Consider the following 18,774-nt stretch of genomic DNA (forward strand, 5'->3'; position numbering starts at 1 on the left):
AAAAAAAACCTTTTTCTGAAAACGTGAAATTGCAATTTACAGTACCACTCACACTTGGTTAAGAATTCTGTCGCGTGTTCAAATGTTGCCGAGACACATAAAAGAGACGCATCATAAATGAAGAAATATTTATTGCATGGCACTAAACGGAACAAGTTCAAATTGTCATCATTCTTTGCAACACACATATAATAATAAACAGTGAGTAATACACAACAGAGACAATACACAGTAGTGACAGGAAAATACGTTTCCAGGAATGAAAAAAAAAATGCACAAGTAAAGGTATCACAACCACACAAAGGATTTTTTCTCCACGGTAATTGAAAATGCAGAAAACCCAGAAACTCAGCCATCCACAGGTTTACTTGTATCTATACGACACCCTCAGACTCTGTGCGCTGTTGCAGTCATACAAAAATATCAACCATAACATAATCTAGACACTCGGATACTTGCAACTGTTTACAACCACTATCTCCGCAGATAATTTTCTTAGTCTGGCAATTTCTCCAGTTAGGATGTGAAAGAAGGGAAAAACTTTGGCTTTGATGGCCTTGCTTATTTGATGAACGCTAATGAGATCTATTGCCTCGGGGCAACTCCAAATCAGTAGCAGGAATTGAACAGAAATCCCATTTATGTGGAGATGCACCGCAAAAGGTTAAGAGCAAAAAAATCAACTTCCTATTGGTTCCTTGCAAGGGTGCATTTTCCCAAGAAGCCGGGTTACCTTCCGAAAGCGTTGCCTTCCCAGTAAAGGCAAAGGGCCAGGCGGGGATATTTTAGGTACGTGCACGTAGTCAACCGACAGGTTCCAGGCTCGATTAAGGCACACAAATTCATGCCTTCCGCTGTCAATACGAACAGTCTAATATAAAAAACAGGGAAGCAGTATATGCTTCTCGTGTATGAGACAATGGTGGCACATTACAGAATCCCATAAGCATTTGACAACGTAGGTCCCAACATGGTTCTCTTCATCTAGGCCAGTCCGACAACAGGCAGCACGTATGGTGACAAACGACATTTAGCATGACCTCTTACCCTGGCAGTCTTCATAATGTAAAAGGGTTTTTGTGAATGTACTGTTTTCACAATATTACAACTAGCAGCAACAATAACTTGCGAGTGGAGTTTGGAGACTGTATACGCTGTTAGTGGTTTTAATGATATGAGGCATGCCAGTGATAAAAAACCGTTTGTTCCTTGAGTCAACGATAGTCTTTTCAGTGGTCACGCCTTATTGAGTGCCGAGACTTGCGTTAGATTTTAGGTGCTATTGGCAAGGTTCAGTAGATGGAATACAGTTGCGGTATCCATCAGAAGCATCAATAAGGTAGCAAGAAGCATTGCAGGCAGTCATTAATACAACTGAATAACTCTGGGAGAACAGTTGGCACGGCCACTTTTGTGAGTCCTGTGAGGGCAGGATCCATGAAGTGCTTAAACCATGTTTGGTATGACGAATGCAGCTGGCTGGTTGGCTCTGTCTTGAGGGCACCTGTAGACCTGCACAGGTGATAGGTGATATAGTAGACAAACTGCTTGCAATGACAGATGATATGCGAATAGTCTGTAAATTTCACTGCAACTAGTATTCAAGTATTGCCTCCAGTGCATGCCACCTATTTAAAACACAAGTTCTCTTATTCTATTCAGCAATCATGCGGTCAAGCTATTAGCAACACTTAAAATATGGGTCTTTGTAATTTCGCAACACTGGTTGCAATGCAATGCAATTCACCTATTGTTTGGGTTAACAAGAATGATAACGCTGCTCACATAGCCTGAATCCCTTTGTTTTTATTTGTAAAATCAGGACGAAGAGCGAGAGCGAGCTGAACGTTAAACAAACCTGTTGCCCCACGGGCTCGCGAAAGAAACGCATCCCGAGAACGGGCACCTGGCGAAAGTATATTTGGGCGCTGTGTGGGCACCATGGCAAGCAGCAGTGAGCGTCGTACTGAGTACTACTGACCGCTAAAGGCCATGCCTTAAAAAGATATGACAAGAAACACACAGTTCCGACTGAATAGGTGAAATCTGCGCAATACGTGTTTAATGAAACTAGCCAAAATATGACCTGAAAAAAGAGCAAACGCTTGAAGAAACGGCAAGTGTGGAACAGTTGTATGCAATGCCTGCGATACCGGAATTGATATACGATGTAGAACGAAGACCAAATTTGAAGGTTTCAATGCACTGCGCGCTCACCCCGCCTCGAGCAAAGCTGTTATCTGCCGACGAAAGACGCGTTTTTACCGTACCTGGCGCGCCAAAGCGAAGCGACGAGCGCGCGTTATCGGCGTCGGCGAGCGGGTTCGCTTTGTACGCAGGCAGCTTGGTATGCACCCATGTGTAAAACTTACGATGAGTGTACGGCTGCTGGTTATGCCCAGATAAGCCAAATTAATGCAGATACGGCTACTTCGCCGTGTACGTTAGCCCGGACGGCTTTGCAGCGCATCACGGCCATAATAGCAGTAACAGTTGGCCAAGCTAGCAATGGCTAGCTAGTATAATACAACGCAGCCTGCGGCTCACGTAATTCAGTGCAGCGACAGCGCACAACGCCTGCTTCGCCTACGGACCGCCGGCCGGCCGGCCACTTCCGCAACTCACAGCCGTCGTTCGCGGCACGTAAAACGCTACGTGCGACGACGGGCGCGTACCGCTGGCATCCCTCAGCGCTAGATAAAACGGCACAACCAGCCTAAAATACCATTACGTCCAGCTAAAAAATGGTGTCTTACGCCTTTCCGGGGCGTTTCCAAAGCGCTTATCTTAAAGACGCAGCACTAGCTATGCCTGATTCCCTGAGGTTACGCAGTGCTCGCAGCGTTTGCAGTACAAGGAAACGTAAATATGATACGTCACACCAGCACTTTAAAAAAGAAAGTCTCACCTTTCGTTCAGGATGCAAAACCGATGTCGCAAATAAAGCGCTAGGCGTTTCCTTCTCAACAACAGAGGTTAGCACGAGGCTGCAGAAACGCACGTGCAAACGCTGCCGAAAGAGCCAAATGGCGGCTTGCGCTTGCGGCTTGGCCAGGCTTGGCGCAAAGAAGCCAAAAATATTTACATTGACAGCCATTCAACTTATTACACAAATAAAAATGTGAAGTCTAATGTGCAACAAAATTTTAAAAGTATAATATTGTGTGTTAGCTTAATTTTAAATATATCGTTTTTAACAACTTGCGCCGACTGCCGGACGGCGCACGAATCAGTCCACTCGGCCGCGATAAGCCCGTGTGTCCACTCTTCTAATTTTTTATTTCTCTATGACTCAGCTAAAGTCCTTTTCTCCTGGTGGGAAGTTGTTGGCACTGCAGGATTGCGTAGTTTCACTGTGCATCGCGTTATTGTGTGCATTATTTTAATGCTGGCGATCAGGCGAGCGTGAACGTCGTCTGTGCGGGAAGCTGTCGTTCAGAAAAGTAGCTCGTGCCAGTGGCCTGCGGCCGTAGGGCTTTGTCACCTGTCGCGGCCCCAGCGCGCGTGGACAAAACGCTGTGTGTGGTTGTAAACACGGCCGGGCATATTGTGAACCTCTGCGGAAACAGCTCCCTGGACTCCCGCATTCGCTCCTGAATAGGTATGTCTTCCCTCGCTTGTGCTGCTTGTCGCGTCTGCTGCGTTGCGGTACGTAGGTCCCGGACCTCTGCTCCGCTTCGCGCGTCCGGTGTGCACTGCTTGTAGCAGCGCGGCTGGCTTCGTCAGATTAACGGTTATGAGCGGTCTGAACGGTCGTCTGAACGGTCAGATGAGCGACGCTGCTAGATACCGCGTCTGCTATCAGTGCCATCGCTGAGACCAACCAGTAGGCTGCGAATAACGCTCGAAGCAGCTTTAAAATAAGTGGGTTGAGAAGTATCGATGGGCAATACGGTCAGCAGGCGCGCATGCGTGTTCTGCTCCTTTTGTTTATGGCCGGTGCAGCTACGCCGCGCTCCTATGCGGCTCGGTCACAGCTCCCGTGCTCCAATTACTTTTGACGGCACCTGTACGTCAGCAGCATTGGGATATTAAGAGTTTTAGCATCGCCCGAAGCAGTATATGTCTAACCCCCGAACTTTTATTCCGGTGAAGCCGATTCACTCGGCGCAGCTGCGGCACTCCTCACCACCGCCGACACCGCTTTCACAACTGCTATTCCCATCGCCACCACCGATTCCTCTTTCACAAGCTGCGCAATCGGGTGATATTGGCGGTAGCGCCATTATCAGGTGTTACCAAAGCAACTGAAAGTCTTTCCCCGCGACATTTTAGACTGTGTATTGCACGCCTACGCACACGTTCATCGCCGGTTTCCGGAGTTTTGCTCACACTGGTTGGGGGTGGACACGTGCGCCTGCTGCACGGTTAGTTTTCATGCCGCTGCCGATGACGTGCATGTTGCGCTGACGAGAAATTCGAAACGTGAAAGTCTCGCTGCCTAATGCTACCTGTCACCTGCCCTTGATTGTCAGGCGGTTGGGGTTTCGGTTGGTGTGTTACACAGACAGTGAGATGCCTACAACTAAGGATAAAAACAGAGAGCCAGTTGTGAGTTATTTAACTCCCCATGCACAGACATGTGTCGTTTGCTCGGAGGAAGAACAGCATGAATCAAAAGAGCAGAACGGAAGTGCAAATAGGTGTGAAAACGACAGAAAGCCGCTGCCGCCACCGTTTCTACTGCAAGATCCAGCTTGCCGAGTAGTTGGGAATCTCCCATATGGACAGCAACATTGACGTTAGCCAATATTTCTAGTTCAGCTTGGAGGACTTCCATGGCAACAATTTTGGCGGTGGCTTTCACTTCTAAGTGCGTGCACATAGCCGGTTGCCGGATTATCAGGCACGAGTTGGGAGGGGAGGGAAAGGACGGGAACGTGCACGCGGTGGTGTAGGCTTCATGCCCTTACTGATGACATGGCCGTTTGCTTGCAGGAGGTTTAAACGTGTACGTTTATCTAACTTTCCTATGCTAACTCTCCGGTGTCCTCAGTGGCCCAGTGGACTGGGTTGGTGTGTTATGCAGAAACTAAGGTGCCAACGATGCGGGACAGAAACAGACAGCTCTATGTTTCTCCACTAGAATAAATGTCAAGTCCTTCAAAGTTTCCTTCAAAGCTATACAGGTGATGGCTACAGTATTTCCGAAACAACTAATGTTGTGAACGCTTAACCTAAAACATGAAACACTCGAGCGGCCTTAAACGAAAGCGAATAGCTGTGAGCAGCAAAATTATGCTTGATGTGTTTTTAGACTAATGCATGACACGTTGCTACCTAAACCGCGGCAACCAGGATAAGGATACGTAAACCGTGGATGATGTGCTAAAACGTGTCCTACTATTATCATCAGTAAACGAAACCGTGGCTTCCGGTGACACGGTAAACAGTATCACAAAGACGGTAAGGATATGCTAAAACTGTTAAGTTGGTTGAAATTCAGTTTGTTGAAATCAGCATGCTACTTGATTCGAACAAGGAATGACAGTGTGCAGGTACACTGGTCCAGTGTATGCCCTTATCTCTTGTTGTCCCAGTCCAGTAACGCCCTCTTTAACGAAATAGGCTGGTCTTGGCAGTGATTGCGTAGTAGTGCCGCCTATTCCATTTGGATGCTTTTTCGGGGAGTACTGATTTCCATGCTATGCAGACCACGCTCATAACGCCTGCTATACTCATTTAAAGCCAATTTTCATAGCTGAAGCGCCCCTCAAGGTTCATGAAGGTGTGAGCAAATACCAGTGCGAAAGATACGCTGCAATGAAACCAGACACGTGTGAGTCAATATGCGGAACACGTAGAAGGCAGTACCGTGCATGACCCTTTCAGTTTTTACTTAGATGTATATCAGAACGGTTAGAAATTCTCCACAAATCAAATTTTTGTAAAACAAAAGAAATTACTGTTTTAGGTGGCAAACCGGGAGTGCGTGTTCTTAGTGTCGAAATGGCTCAGTCAACTTCTCGCCAGTGGTTTCTCTTGTGTCTGGAGTGCACTTAGCAATGTAGGCCACTGAGAAGATGCTGTGTAATACCCGTGCCACTCATAATTGAAAAATGACCTTAAGGGCTTAAGGGGCCCTGAGATGGATTTCAAAGCGTTTTTGTTTGTGTCAGAAATCTACTCTACAGTTCTTGTAGAAGCAATTCCAAAAATAGTAAGCATATTCACTCACGCTAACAAAAGTTATTACCCCGACGATACAGAACTATTTGTTGGCTCGGCAGCTTGCGATGACGTAATAGTCCGACCTCATCCGAGGCGAAGCAGCATTTTCATTTCATAGTTGGCCGCCGGAATTCTCTTTTATGTACACGATTTTTGACAGCGGCGCTTCTACCCACGTTGGTTTACAGCGTCATCGTTACCATGGTTACTTCAGCGAGTGGGTCGCACATGAGACGACGACGCCCCCCCACCCCCCTTTTTTTAGCTACCTTTTCAGTCCTTACGGACTTACGAGCAGGAGGTACTGACTGATGATTGCGGAAGTCGACCTTGCATGCGCGAGAGTTTCCGTAAACGGTATACCATCGTTACATAGCGATACAGTGGCTAGAATTTCTAGCGACTGTAATAACGAGCTCTCTGCTCCGGCGAAATGTACGCTCACGTCTTGATTAGATTACCGTAAAGTTCCCAGAGAACGCCCTCCCCCGAAAAATCGCCCACCTCCTTTTACGGGTGAAATATGCAATTTACTGAAAGACGCGCCCACCCCATAAAATCGATTGCTTTAGCGCCGATGAGTGAACAAAATAATCCCGAATCATCTCTTCATGTGTAGATGCATGCGGTCACTTTATTCGTCCTTTCCGTGCTTGACCCGAAAGTTCACCCGTCTCGAATTTTTCACTTGATATCACTGTACTTTGGGTGGGCGTTCTTTCGGAACTTTACAGCACAGCAAATTCACTGCGCTCGGCGCTTCATACAAGCAATATTACTTCATGTTGATTATTACATTCGTGCTAAATGATGATCAGGAAAACGATAAATGACAATTTTTTTTTTCAGAAGAGCGACCAAAATCTTCGCCCCTACTCCAGCCTCCCACGCCTCCAATGGTTCAGATGCGTTTATGAACTAGCATAGCTCTTTTATGGTTTTAAAATTGTGTTGAGCAAGGTAATATAGGTAACTGCGGAATCAGTACAATGTATCTTACTCATTTAGTATCCAAATATTTAGCGGAGGCGTGAATTCTAGTTAATGCAATACTTGGTGCTAATTGATCCCACTAGATGGCGTCGTCGTCATGCTTTCTATTTTTTTAAGCTCTACATCAGAAGTATACGGCTCTGTTAAAAGAAGATTATTGTATTGTGAGATTTTAATCTAAAACGTCTAAGCTTCAAGCTATTTCAAGCGTAAGTGAACAGTTCTGGGCAACAAACTTTTGCGTCATTTGCTTTGAGACAAATTCACCAGATGTCACTACCTGGCAGCCGGTAAGCTGGAATGCAGAAACCACAGAGTGCAATCCTTTCGTTTTCAGCAGCCAATGGCTACTCTTGCTTCAATCAACACGGTAAACGGTAAAGCGCGCTCAGGACACTAGGCAACATGGTTCATTCAGAAGGCTGGGCGCACCAAACCACACTTTCCTGCGATCATGACTTGATGGGAAGCAATGAAATGAAACTCTTCGGCAGGAGTTGTTGCTACGGGATGCGCATGCTCTTCCTCTTGTCATGACCGGTGCAGAGAATCAGCTGCGACAGCGTTTTGGCTTGAACTGATATGTTCAGCGCCCGTGAGGGCACTTGAGCGTGCGCCTTGTCATCACGAGCAGTGGCTGGCCTTGTCCAATCCGCTGTGTCAGGAGCTCCCGCCTTTGTCGGCGGCATGGCGCTCTCTTGGCGTGCCGTTTGTTACAACCTCATAACTGGAACAACATTGAGGCTATGCCCGAAACACAGATGGTGCAAAAAATCCTTTCGGGTACAGCATCCAAGAACACAAATGCAAAGAAAACTGATGAAACTCTTACACCAGACACGGTGCGCTGGCCGATCACGCTGCGAACGTCACTGCTCCTGCGCTCACTGTATCCTTCCGCAGAGAACGGAGGAGCATCAAGTCCAGTTTGGCCCGGTGTGTAAGTGCCTTACACTCCGGTATAAAAGAAATATTTGCGACTGTGTAGACGCACACACACACACAATATTTTTTGTAGCTTTCTGATGTTTTTACACTCGTAAGAAAATTGCTTAAAGGAGCCATGATTAGAAAACACAAGTTTGGTTCATTCAAAAGCTTGCCTCGTTAGAATCATACTGACACCACTTTTAATGGAAACTTCGCTCAAATAAGCTACATAATTAGGAAAAAAGGGAATGGCCATGCGACCCACTAGCTCATTTCTCGCAACAGAACCGATAATGTCATTAGAGCCAGTTCTGCGATTGGCGGAGGCCGACGAAATTAAACGCAAATTAGGCACAGCTTACAAGCTTGCCGAACGAGCTATTTGCGCTTAAATTTAGGGCACATTCTTTTTAAAGCCATAAGAATGGTGGTAAGTGTAAGTTACAAAAGCACATGTAAGCATAGAAGTACCGCTTCGTACTCGTGTTGTTGGTACTGCGCGCACTATGCTTGTTTAGCTGCACAGAACTGCGGGGCTTTGGGGTTGTCTCAGACGACACTGGCCGATTGGTTGATGCGACGGTGTCTTACGTGAACATATTTGTCTGGCGAGCACTATGTTTCACGAAACCATTTTCTCCCAGAACGAAAAAAAGGCAGAAAACGAGACGCCACGGTATGGTGGCGCCATCTAGGTTCAATAACGTAAACAAACGCGCGAGTACCTCAGTGCCAGCGCCGACGTTCAGGGTGGAGACACCCTTTGAACGGTCGGTCCCGTACCGCTGCAGTTGGGTCAACGTGCACAAAGCATTGTTCTCGTTTCCCACGAGACCCAGCAACGCGAAACAGATAAGATGATTCAAACTTCGCCAGTTAACCCCGTTGCGGCGACAATTTTAGCGCGATTTTGATACAATGACTTGTTTCGGCAGTGAGCGAGTGGACCAAAATGGCGGCGCCAGCGCATACGTGTCTCTACCCTGTACAGCGGATGCGTGAATCAAGGGACCCTAGGCTGCAGAGCTGTCGGTTCCTGTGATGTCATTTGGGACCACGAAAATGCACGATTGAGCGGGAAAATCAAAATTTTTACCTAAATTAATTAATTTCTCAGTGAATAAAGCATCGTTTGCATTCGGACAAGCGCTGGGGGCACTATAAAACACGAAATCTTTCGAATAAGACAAACTTGCATTTTGCCTTCATGGCTCCTTTAAATCAAGAGCGCACTAGTACGTCACGATTAGTTCAAGAAATAGCCGTTGCGCTCCGATACCATCGACCCCCCAAAAACCCGATCTCAGGGGCCCTTTAAAGCCTTCAGTTTTAACATCATTAGTTCGCTGCTATACACAAAAATGTAATGCCATTTGCTCTAATTTCATTTCTGGTTTACAGGACAACTCATCTTGGAAGCCAACTTTCATTTCAGGGACAACTTAAGGCACAACTCATTCGCCGTTACGATCACTTCATATCTGCCGGCTCCTGAGCACGATGAACACCAAAAGAAACCAACGAAACTCCCGGCAACAGAACGTTGACGCGAAAACTTAGTGGGAGGTGACCTACGCTTAGTCTCTGGTGCCTTAGTATCCATAAAGTTTGTTCGAGCAGTCAGATTCTGATGTTTTGCCCAGAAATAAATGTAAAAGCCGCCAGAAAAAGCACTGGAAAGGGCACATTGGACAAGCACTGAGGTATCCATCGAGATTCAGCTCCCTTCTTGCCAGTGGCTGGCTAACATGGGAGCCATTTCTCCTTTCTTTTTTTTTCTGAGTTGCTGACTAATGCCAAGTTCACTGAGAGAGTGGCAAAAGGCAGAACGTCATGGTACTTGTCCTTGATATCGGCAATATCATCAGTCAAAATATTCTTACGCGGCAGATGCGAATTATTTAAACAATGTGCATAAAAGCAATCTATTGTCAAAGAATTAGTGTAATGCGAATATTTCAAAGCCGAGAATACCAGCACAGCTCATGCCAGTCATCCTGTGGGCGACCATTTCCGTTTTCACTTCGGCTTGCCTTGCGCGACCCACTGATGCGGTACGTACCCATCAATGAACTGTATGATGGATTGACCACCAGGTGATCCAGTGCATTGCCATGTGAAATGTCAAGAGTTCCGTGACATGACCCCCTCCGGCAGAGATGTGTCGTCTCGGTGCATGTTGAAATGAGGCTCTGGGAACAGGTGGGGCCGTTGAGAAATACGGCTTGAGGTGGCCGACGTGGACAAGTTGAGCTGCTGGGTCCAGTGACGGTGAGGAAAAAGTGACAGGAACAATTTCATAGGTCACAGGTGTGACCATACGCTTGATCAGATAGGGGTGTTTGAAACGAGGCAGCAGTTTTTTCGAGAGCCCAATGCGGCGGCAAGTGGTGCTGACAAGAACCAAGGAGCCGGGCGTAAAGTGGGCGGTGCGGTGTTGCTCACCATAGCAGTGTTTCTGAGAGGACTGGGAAGCCAAGAGCTTGGCACGGGCAACCTCGCAGGACGCATCAGCGTGAGCGACAGCATAGTGAGCATATTCGGTAGGCAGAGGTGTCGCATTAAGAAGTAGGGTATCTAAGGGATGAGTGGGTTCACGGCCGTAGAGAAGAACGGAGAATAGCCAGCGGTGTCATGGCGGGATGAGTTATATGTGAATGTAACATACGGCAAAGTGACGTCCCAATCGAGATGGTCCACAGAAACGTAGAGTGGGGTCCACTGTTAAAGGGAAACGGTGAGTGCGTAGCCACAGCGCTCCGCGAAGCTCCGGCGCCAAGAAGTGTCGAGAATCGGAAGCAGCCAGCACATGCGCGCTGGCCTCAGGAGGAGGAGTAACTGCCTGTCGTCTGCTACGCCGTGCTTCTGCCGCAGAGCAGGCGAGAGCGGGGAAATGCCGCTGTCGAAGGCTGCGTTAGACGGGAAGCGCGCCCATCTTCCCGCTCGAACTAGAGCTTGGTTCATTTTGCCCTATATTTCTTGATAGACTTTACTCACTCACTAGACCCCTTTCAACAGAGGAGCTGTTCTAGAGATGACCCTGATGAGTCTCTGCTGGTATCGTGTCATGCTCTCTGGAGCCAGTTTTTTCTCCGCCCAAAAGCAGGTTCCCAGCATTTAAAAAAAATTCACAAAAAGTTAAAAAAAACCGGCCCTACGGCCTTCATATTTTGATGCAAGAGGACTCATATCTCCTCCCCTGGAAAAGTGTCTTCCCAGCAAAGCATTGGTGATTAGAGGTGAAGCCAACTTTAAGGGGCCGGTGAAAGCTTGGAAGCTGGCTTTTCCGCATTGCCTGTTGCGCAGTGAAGCATGGACATCTACAGAGGGGGTATAAATACAGAAACCGGCTGTAACTGTTGTATTAGCGGAACCATGCGGAAATAAAATCTGTGACAATTAGTCGCCAAGACGACTCTTCCTTTACGCAGCACAGCTTCGCTGCACACCCTTCTTCACAGAGTGAAAGGGTGCTAAATCTTTTCCCCCCGTAACCTATATGTGTGAACCATTCGAAGAGCATGCCAGGCAGAACACCTGCATTCCTTGGCCACTTTTGTTATGTATTCTTTTCGTGGTGGGGCACGCTATACCGGGGGCAATAAGCAGAGAGGTAATTTTTGGTCTTTGCTGATTTGGCGTGATTATTGCTCACAAAAAGCTGAATATGTAGGTGCAACAACATTCATACAGAATACGAACTCATATTCTAGCCATACTATACGAAGCTGCAGGTGTGTGCAGCTAATTCTTTTGGCTGTGCCGACTTCTACGACGGGCCGATTTTGCCACAAGCCCCGTTCACGCAACATATTTCTGAATTGCTTTCACCTCAGACTCGTAGTAAATTAACAGGGGTTCTTACCCTTCGCTAATGAAAATTAACGTTTTAAGGGGCATCACAATGCATAAAAACACCAGTAAGAAGGTAGACAGGACGGCGCTTTAGCCCCGTCCAGTGTGCTTTTTCCCGTATTTCTCTTTGCAGTGCTGTCAAGAAGCTTTCTAGAGTACACAAAGCAAAAAAAGGCACTTCGTGCCATAATGACAATTACTTTCAAACTGAGCGTGTGGGGCTGCGTTACGAAGGAAGGATTGGGACCCCTTGTGCAAATTCAGGGAAAGCTGACTGCCAAGGAGTACTGCCAAATCCTTCAAAATGTGTCGTTCCCCTTCCTCAACGGCGGCCAGCTTCCTGGAAAAGATTACGTGTTCCAGCAGGATCGCGTCCCTGTGCACACGGCCAAGAAAGTCCAGGCACTGCTCCAACAAAAGGCGTCACCATTCTCACGTGGCCTCCCCAATCACTCTATTTGAATATCATCGAAAATGTCTGGGGAAGAATGAAGACAGTGCTTTCGCGGCAATCTCTGCACGGACTGTCCTGCAGCAGTCCATCAGGAGTGGGACCGACTCAAACGGGACCCGACGCTAGCCGGTGCCTTGTATGAGTCACTGCACGCGCATATGCCCGCAGTGAGTGAGTGCCACGGTGATGTCACCCGGTACTAACCGCTGTAACCGAGCATATCATGAACCGCACAAAGCGGCGAAGAACACTAATTTTGTTTACTGAAATCGGAGTTAGCCACCCGAACCCAAAATATTTATAACATGTCTGCTTTATTCACATCATATCCAGAGTTTCATAATAGTGCACCCTACACTGAGAGGCTTGTCGCTTCGTCAACTTATCGCAACCCTACAGAAGAAAATGAGAGAAAATTATATGTTTACATAACTCATTTTAATGCGGGCTCTGCATCTCGTAGATAATTGGGGCAACATTAGACATTCATGATTCTCCCGCAAGCGCGCTGTATAACTCGTCCAGGTAATGGGTCATTGTTGGAAAACAATGTTGATGGTCTTTTATGACGCACAATGTTATACCTATTCTTTCTGCTGATTTCCTCGTCATAGCGTGCCCGATTGCGTAAAGAATACGTAAAAATGAAGTGCCATTCCCGTTTGAGAAGGTGGATGACCAGTGAAGCTGTTTATAGGTAATTTGTTCACGACAAACTTCCCGCCGTCGTGCCAGGGAAGCGTTTAGCGAGATTGGAGTAGGCTTCACTGTGCAACCCTTCAATTGGGAGAGCCTGCTTACACAGACCTCCAGTCATCCTCCTTTCTAAACATAAATGAATTATCGGAACGACAAATTTCTTGTGGTAATAATGACTACTTGTACCAAACGATGAAGCCCCGGTGGACGCAGAGGCCCATAGGGATATGGGGTGTGAGATGGTAAGGAGATGGGCGGCTTTTATCTTTCTAAGTACACACGGGGACAAGCCTACAACAGATCCGCTGTAAGAAAGAGGCCAAGGAATGCAGGTGTTCTGCCTGACACACTCTTCGAATGGTTCACACATATAGTTTACGGGGAAAAAATTTAGCGCCCTTTCACTCTGTGAAGAAGGGTGTGCAGCGAAGCTGTGCTGCGAAAAGGGCGAGTCGTCTTGGCGACTAATTGTCAGAGATTTTCTAAAAGAAGTTGCAGCCGGTTTCGGTATTTATACCCCCTCTGTAGATGTCCATGCTTCACTGCGCAACAGGCAATGCAGAAAAGCCAGCTTCCAAGCTTTCACCGACCCCTTAAAGTTGGCTTCACCTCTAATCACCAACGCTTTGCTGGGAAGACACTTTTCCAGGGGAGGAGATATGAGTTCTCTTGCATCAAAATATGAAGGCCGTAGGGCCGTTTTTTTTACTTTTTGTGATTTTTTTTAAATGCTGGGAACCTGCTTTTGGGCGGAGAAAAAACTGGCTCCAGAGAGCGTGACACGATACCAGCAGAGACTCGTCAGGGTCATCTCTAGAACAGCTCCTCTGTTGAAAGGGGTCTAGTGACTGAGTACAGTCTATCAAGAAATATAGGGCGGAACGTACCGCGCTCTAGTTCGAGTGGGAAGATGGGCGCACTTCCCGTCTAACGCAGCCTTCGACAGCGGCATTTTCCGGCTCTCGCCTGCTCTGCGGCAGAAGCGCGCCGTAGCAAACGACAGGCGGTTGCTCCTCTTCCTGAGGCCAGCGCGCATGTGCCGGCTGCTTCCGATTCTTGCCACTTCTCGGCGCTTCGCGGAGGGCTGTGGCCATGCGCTCGCCGTTTCCCTTTAAGAGTGGAACCCACTGTACATCGCGAGCATGTCAGTGATGGTCTTGTTAAGCCTTTCCGTCAAGCCATTAGTGTGGGGATGCTGGGCGGTGGCTAGCTTGTGCTTTGTGTGGCACGAGCAGAGGAGGTCGTCAACAACCTGAGACAGGAGTACTGGCCACAGTTGGTAAGGAGCTGACGGGGAGCACAGTGTTGTGGGATGATGTGAAGCAAAAAATCAGCAACGTCACCCTGCAACACGGTACTTCCGGGGTCATGTCACGTAACTCTTGACAATATCTTGTGTTATGCTACAGCTTGCAGGCGACGGTAGCTGCTGAAGCCGTTATAAATATGACCCACACCATTTTTAAAAACTTTTTCTCGAAAGACTGTAAAAACACTCTTTTACAAAGAATGTTTTCACTCTTTCGATATTGTTTTCCTCCACGTTAAAAACTGCTAAAATGCTCGTGCTTTCTGTTTTCGGTCATTATCACCATCATGCCTAACACTTTAATTCCTTTGTATTTTGGCATATAGCATGACCCGTCCAAATGTCACTTTGTTTATTAAAGGGATGCTGAAGTTAATTTGCCAAGCTCCTGTTTTTGCTTGCACTGCGTAGACTGGCTGAAAAAAACGCATTTCAATGTTTATCCAGGCGATAAGGTGGTATTCATTTTATAATGAAAGCGTGGAAAAAACTACCATGCATGGTTTCTGCCGGCTGCGCTAACAGCAGTGATGTCAATACAAAGTGCTACTGGATTGGACGACAGACGTCTGATTACAATTCAAACCAGTTTATGTAATGGTTCTGTTAATCAACAAGCTTGGCGTCCAGCGTTATCGTTGGATGGGCATTCTAGATATCTTAGTAACTTAGTAATTAGCATACCACACTCCTGCCATGTTGTCAGCTATAAATTGCATCATATAAGCCTACCAGCACAGCTTAGAATCGTAGCAATCACTAGCCGAGGCCATGGAGGAAAGAAAAGGTTAGGAGAGGCCCTGACGTCACATTTGTGAAGCCGAGTCCCGCCATGACTTGAGCCCACGGAGCCCGGCACTCTATCCCATCATCCTTTACTGTCTCCGGTTTGATTTGACTAACATAGCGTCGCCCAGCCCTCCCGCTTCGAAGTGAAAACAGCTTCGTCGCTAATTCCCCGGTGCGATGTCATGTTCTAAACTGTTGATTTCGCCTTCAATTTGCCCATTCTAACCCTCACCCAAAGTTTCAATAAAAAGACGGCCTTCGTTTTTGAGATAGGACGATTTTTCAGCTCTTAGGCCTGGCAAAGTAGCGTTGTCGTCGTCATAGCAACAGGCTCGCGAGATGGCCGCCTCCGACGGCAGAGTTTTCAAACTGGCGTAATCTAAAAACGTTTGTTGTAGCGACTGCGCTGGTTTGCAAGCATAGCGAGGCAGCCACATACCAAGCGCCTTAAAAATTTGTCCGTTCTATTTGCCCAGGTTTGGCCACCACAGTTGCAAACAAGTAAGCAACGTTGTTTATGGGCTCAAAAAAAATGACGTAACTTCCTCCACACTTTTCGCAATGCATTGGGATGCAATGCAGGCCTCTCCTGAGTATTCTTTCCTCCATGGCCGAGGCATACGCACTGGAGGAATGCGATTGGCATCACTGCAGATGCTCAAATGTGGTGCGCTGTTCCCGGACCTTTCGAGCTTGCCTGGCTCATGCCTGTACATTAAGAAACATGTTTGCACCATGCTAAGGGTCGGCTGCTTTGGGACTGTTCCCGCGAGCGGTCAGTGCATATTGCAACACCACACCACCGAGAACTCACCAGCACGTCATTGTCAGTTTGCACGCGTTCTACGAACTCATTTATGGAGCACTGAACGTTACAGTGCAAAAGTGGTGAAATCAGTTCAGAAAACATTGCCACAAAACAAATAAATCAACTTAAAAAAACGAAAGAAAAAACATGCACTATTGTGGGTTGCAACTATTGTGGGCCATATGACAACGTAAACAGAGAACGGCTGTGGAGAACGCTGAAACTCAGGGATTAGATGACGATGATGAGTTAGTACAGTTCCTTATAGCAATCTATTGTCACGAAGCCAAGGACGACACAGTTGTCTTGAAGGAGAAACAAGTTTATTGGAGCGAACTTGTGCCCCCCTAACAACTCAAAAGAATACAGAGGTGGTGAAGCACCGGTCAACAAAGTGACTTGCGTTGGCGAGCGTCGCAGAATCGAATGCCGAGGCGTCTGCTCTGCAGGCTTTTTATCTTTCGGCGCGAGTGTTTCTGGAACCGTCGATTCACATCCAGAACATTGTAGATCACAGACGATTATTCTGGGCTAGCGACGTTAAGGCGAAACAGTTTGCTTATCTGAATGTGATAGCCCGTGCGGCATAAAAATAAAGAATGGAAGACGCGCTTTGCTTCGAACGCAGATAACACAGCCGAGCGTGGCCCGGCAGTAAAAACAAACAATAAATAAGCAAGCCCATACATGGTTCGCGTCATTGCCCCCCCTCTAAGAGTGCATCGACCCGATGCTAAGATAAAAGACAGTCCGAACAAACAACAACAACAAAAAAAAGCCCATCATCTTGCATAGTAAGGTTTCAAGCGAACCACGTGGACGATTTCGGGCCGCGTGCGTCGTCGTGATGTTCCGGAATCACCATCAGGGATCACGTCGTAGGTAAGTTGGCCGACACATCGTAGAATTTGGTAGGGTCCGATATATCGTCGCAGAAGCTTCTCACTGAGTCCACGTCGTCGGATGGGAGTCCAAACCCAAACACGGTCCTCTGGGTGGTATTCGGCGTCTCGGCGTCGGAGGTTGTAGCGCCCGGCATCCACGAGCTGCTGGCACGTTGTACGAACTCGAGCCAGCTGGCGGGCCTCCTCCGCACGCTGAAGGTATCCTTGGACGTCGGTGTTGAGGTCGTCGTCTTCTACGTGCAGAAGCAGGGCGTCGAGCATCGTAGTTGGCCGTCTTCCGTAGACAAGCTCGAACGGCGTCAGCTGCGTCGTCTCCTGGATAGCCGTATTGTACGCAAACGTGACATACAGGAGCACTTCGTCCCAAGTCTTATGTTCAACATAAACGTACATTGACAGCATATCTGCGATTGTCTTGTTCAGACATTCTGTTAGGCCGTTCGTTTGGGGGTGGTACGCCGTCGTTCTTCTGTGATCTGTGTTGCTGTAGCGTAATATTCCTTGCATCAGCTCCGCAGTAAAGGCCATTCCGCGGTCCGTGATTAGGACTTCCGGGGCTCCATGTCGCAGCACAACTTGGCTTCTGTAGAGCTTTGCGACTTCCTGTGCAGTGCCCTCGGAAGAGCGGTGGTCTCTGCATAGCGCGTCATGTAGTCTGTCGCCACGACAATCCACTTGTTCTGTGCTTGTGACGTAGGGAACGGGCCTAGAAGGTTCATTCCAATCTGTGGAAAGGGCCTCGATGGGACGGCGATCGGTTGCAGAAAGCCGGCGGGTCGTGTTGGCGGCGTTTTTCGTCGCTGGCAGTCACGGGAACTCCGAACGTAGTGGGTGACGTCGGATGTAAGGCGGGGCCAGAAGTACTTCGCCTTGATTTTTGCAATAGTGCGAGCTGTGCCGAGACGTCCGGGAGACGGGTCGTCGTGGCACGCTTCCAAAATTTCGTCACGGAGCTCTGCAGGGATGACAAGTAGGTAATGTGTTCTCGTTCCGGGGCTGAAATTCTTCTTCAGGAGGACTGAGTTTTTGAGGCTGAATGCTGGCAAGTTCCGCTTGAACGACCTAGGCACGGCGACATTTCGTCCTTCGAGGTAGTTGATCATGACACGCAAGTCGGGGTCGGCACGCTGCTGGGCGGCTAGGTCACTCTCCGTAACGACTCCGAAGAACGCGCTGTCTTCATCGCAGTCTAGTGGTGGCGGGTCCACGGGGGCGTGGGACAGGCATTCGCCGTCGGAGTGTTTCCTGCCGGATTTGTAGACGATTGTAACGTCGAACTCTTGCAGGCGCAAGCTCCACTGCCCAAGACGGCCAGAGGGGTCCTTCAAATTGGCGAGCCCACACAGCGCATGGTGGTCTGTGACAACCTTGAATGGTCTACGATATACCTATGGGCGAAATTTTGAAATGGCCCATATAATTGTGAGGCACTCTTTTTCATAGGCTGAGTAATTTTTCTCCTCCTTCGACAGACCAGGGCTTGCAAAGGCGATTACTTTTTTGCCAGCGCTTTGCTTTTGGACGAGAACGGCACCCAAGCCTATATCACTGACGTCGGTGTGCATTTCTGTTTGGGCGTTTTCGTCGAAATGAGCGAGCACGGGAGGGCTTTGCAGGCGTTTTTGCAGCTCGCAGAATGCCTTTTCTTCGTCGTTTTCCCAGCTAAAAGGCGTGCTATCTTTCGTCAACCGTGTGAGGGGCTCTGCAATGCGTGCGAAGTTTGCGATGAAGCGCCGGTAGTATGCGCACAGTCCGAGGAATCTTCGCACGCCCTCCTTCTTGTTTTTCGGCCTTGGGAAGTTCGCAATGGCCGAAGTTTTTGCCGAGTCAGGTAGGACTCCCACGGTGTTGACGTCGTGGC

At 48.1% G+C, this 18,774-nt stretch overlaps 1 protein-coding gene and 1 long non-coding RNA gene across 3 annotated transcripts in view; one reads left to right on the top strand and one right to left on the bottom strand.

The window, feature by feature from the left end:
• Window positions 1-114: 114 nt before the first annotated feature.
• Window positions 115-3,052, bottom strand: LOC144158533 (uncharacterized). The gene is made up of 2 exons (XR_013320112.1): window positions 2,909-3,052; window positions 115-1,512 (listed from the first exon to the last, which is right to left on the bottom strand). It is a non-coding gene; the product is annotated as an uncharacterized LOC144158533 (long non-coding RNA).
• Window positions 3,053-3,340: 288 nt separating this feature from the next.
• LOC144158534 (uncharacterized) overlaps window positions 3,341-18,774 on the top strand; it is a 29,888-nt gene continuing 14,454 nt past the window's right edge. Inside the window, exon 1 of one of the 2 annotated variants that reach the window (XM_077689454.1) lies at window positions 3,341-3,601. The gene's annotated coding sequence lies outside the window, so the exon portion shown is untranslated. The remainder of the gene's footprint in view (window positions 3,602-18,774) is intronic. The other variant, XM_077689453.1, reaches the window with a different exon arrangement.

Source organism: Haemaphysalis longicornis, unplaced genomic scaffold (assembly GCF_048455015.1).
Source record: "Haemaphysalis longicornis isolate Haplotype H1 unplaced genomic scaffold, Haemaphysalis longicornis Haplotype H1 scaffold_10, whole genome shotgun sequence".
Lineage (NCBI taxonomy): Eukaryota > Metazoa > Arthropoda > Arachnida > Ixodida > Ixodidae > Haemaphysalis > Haemaphysalis longicornis.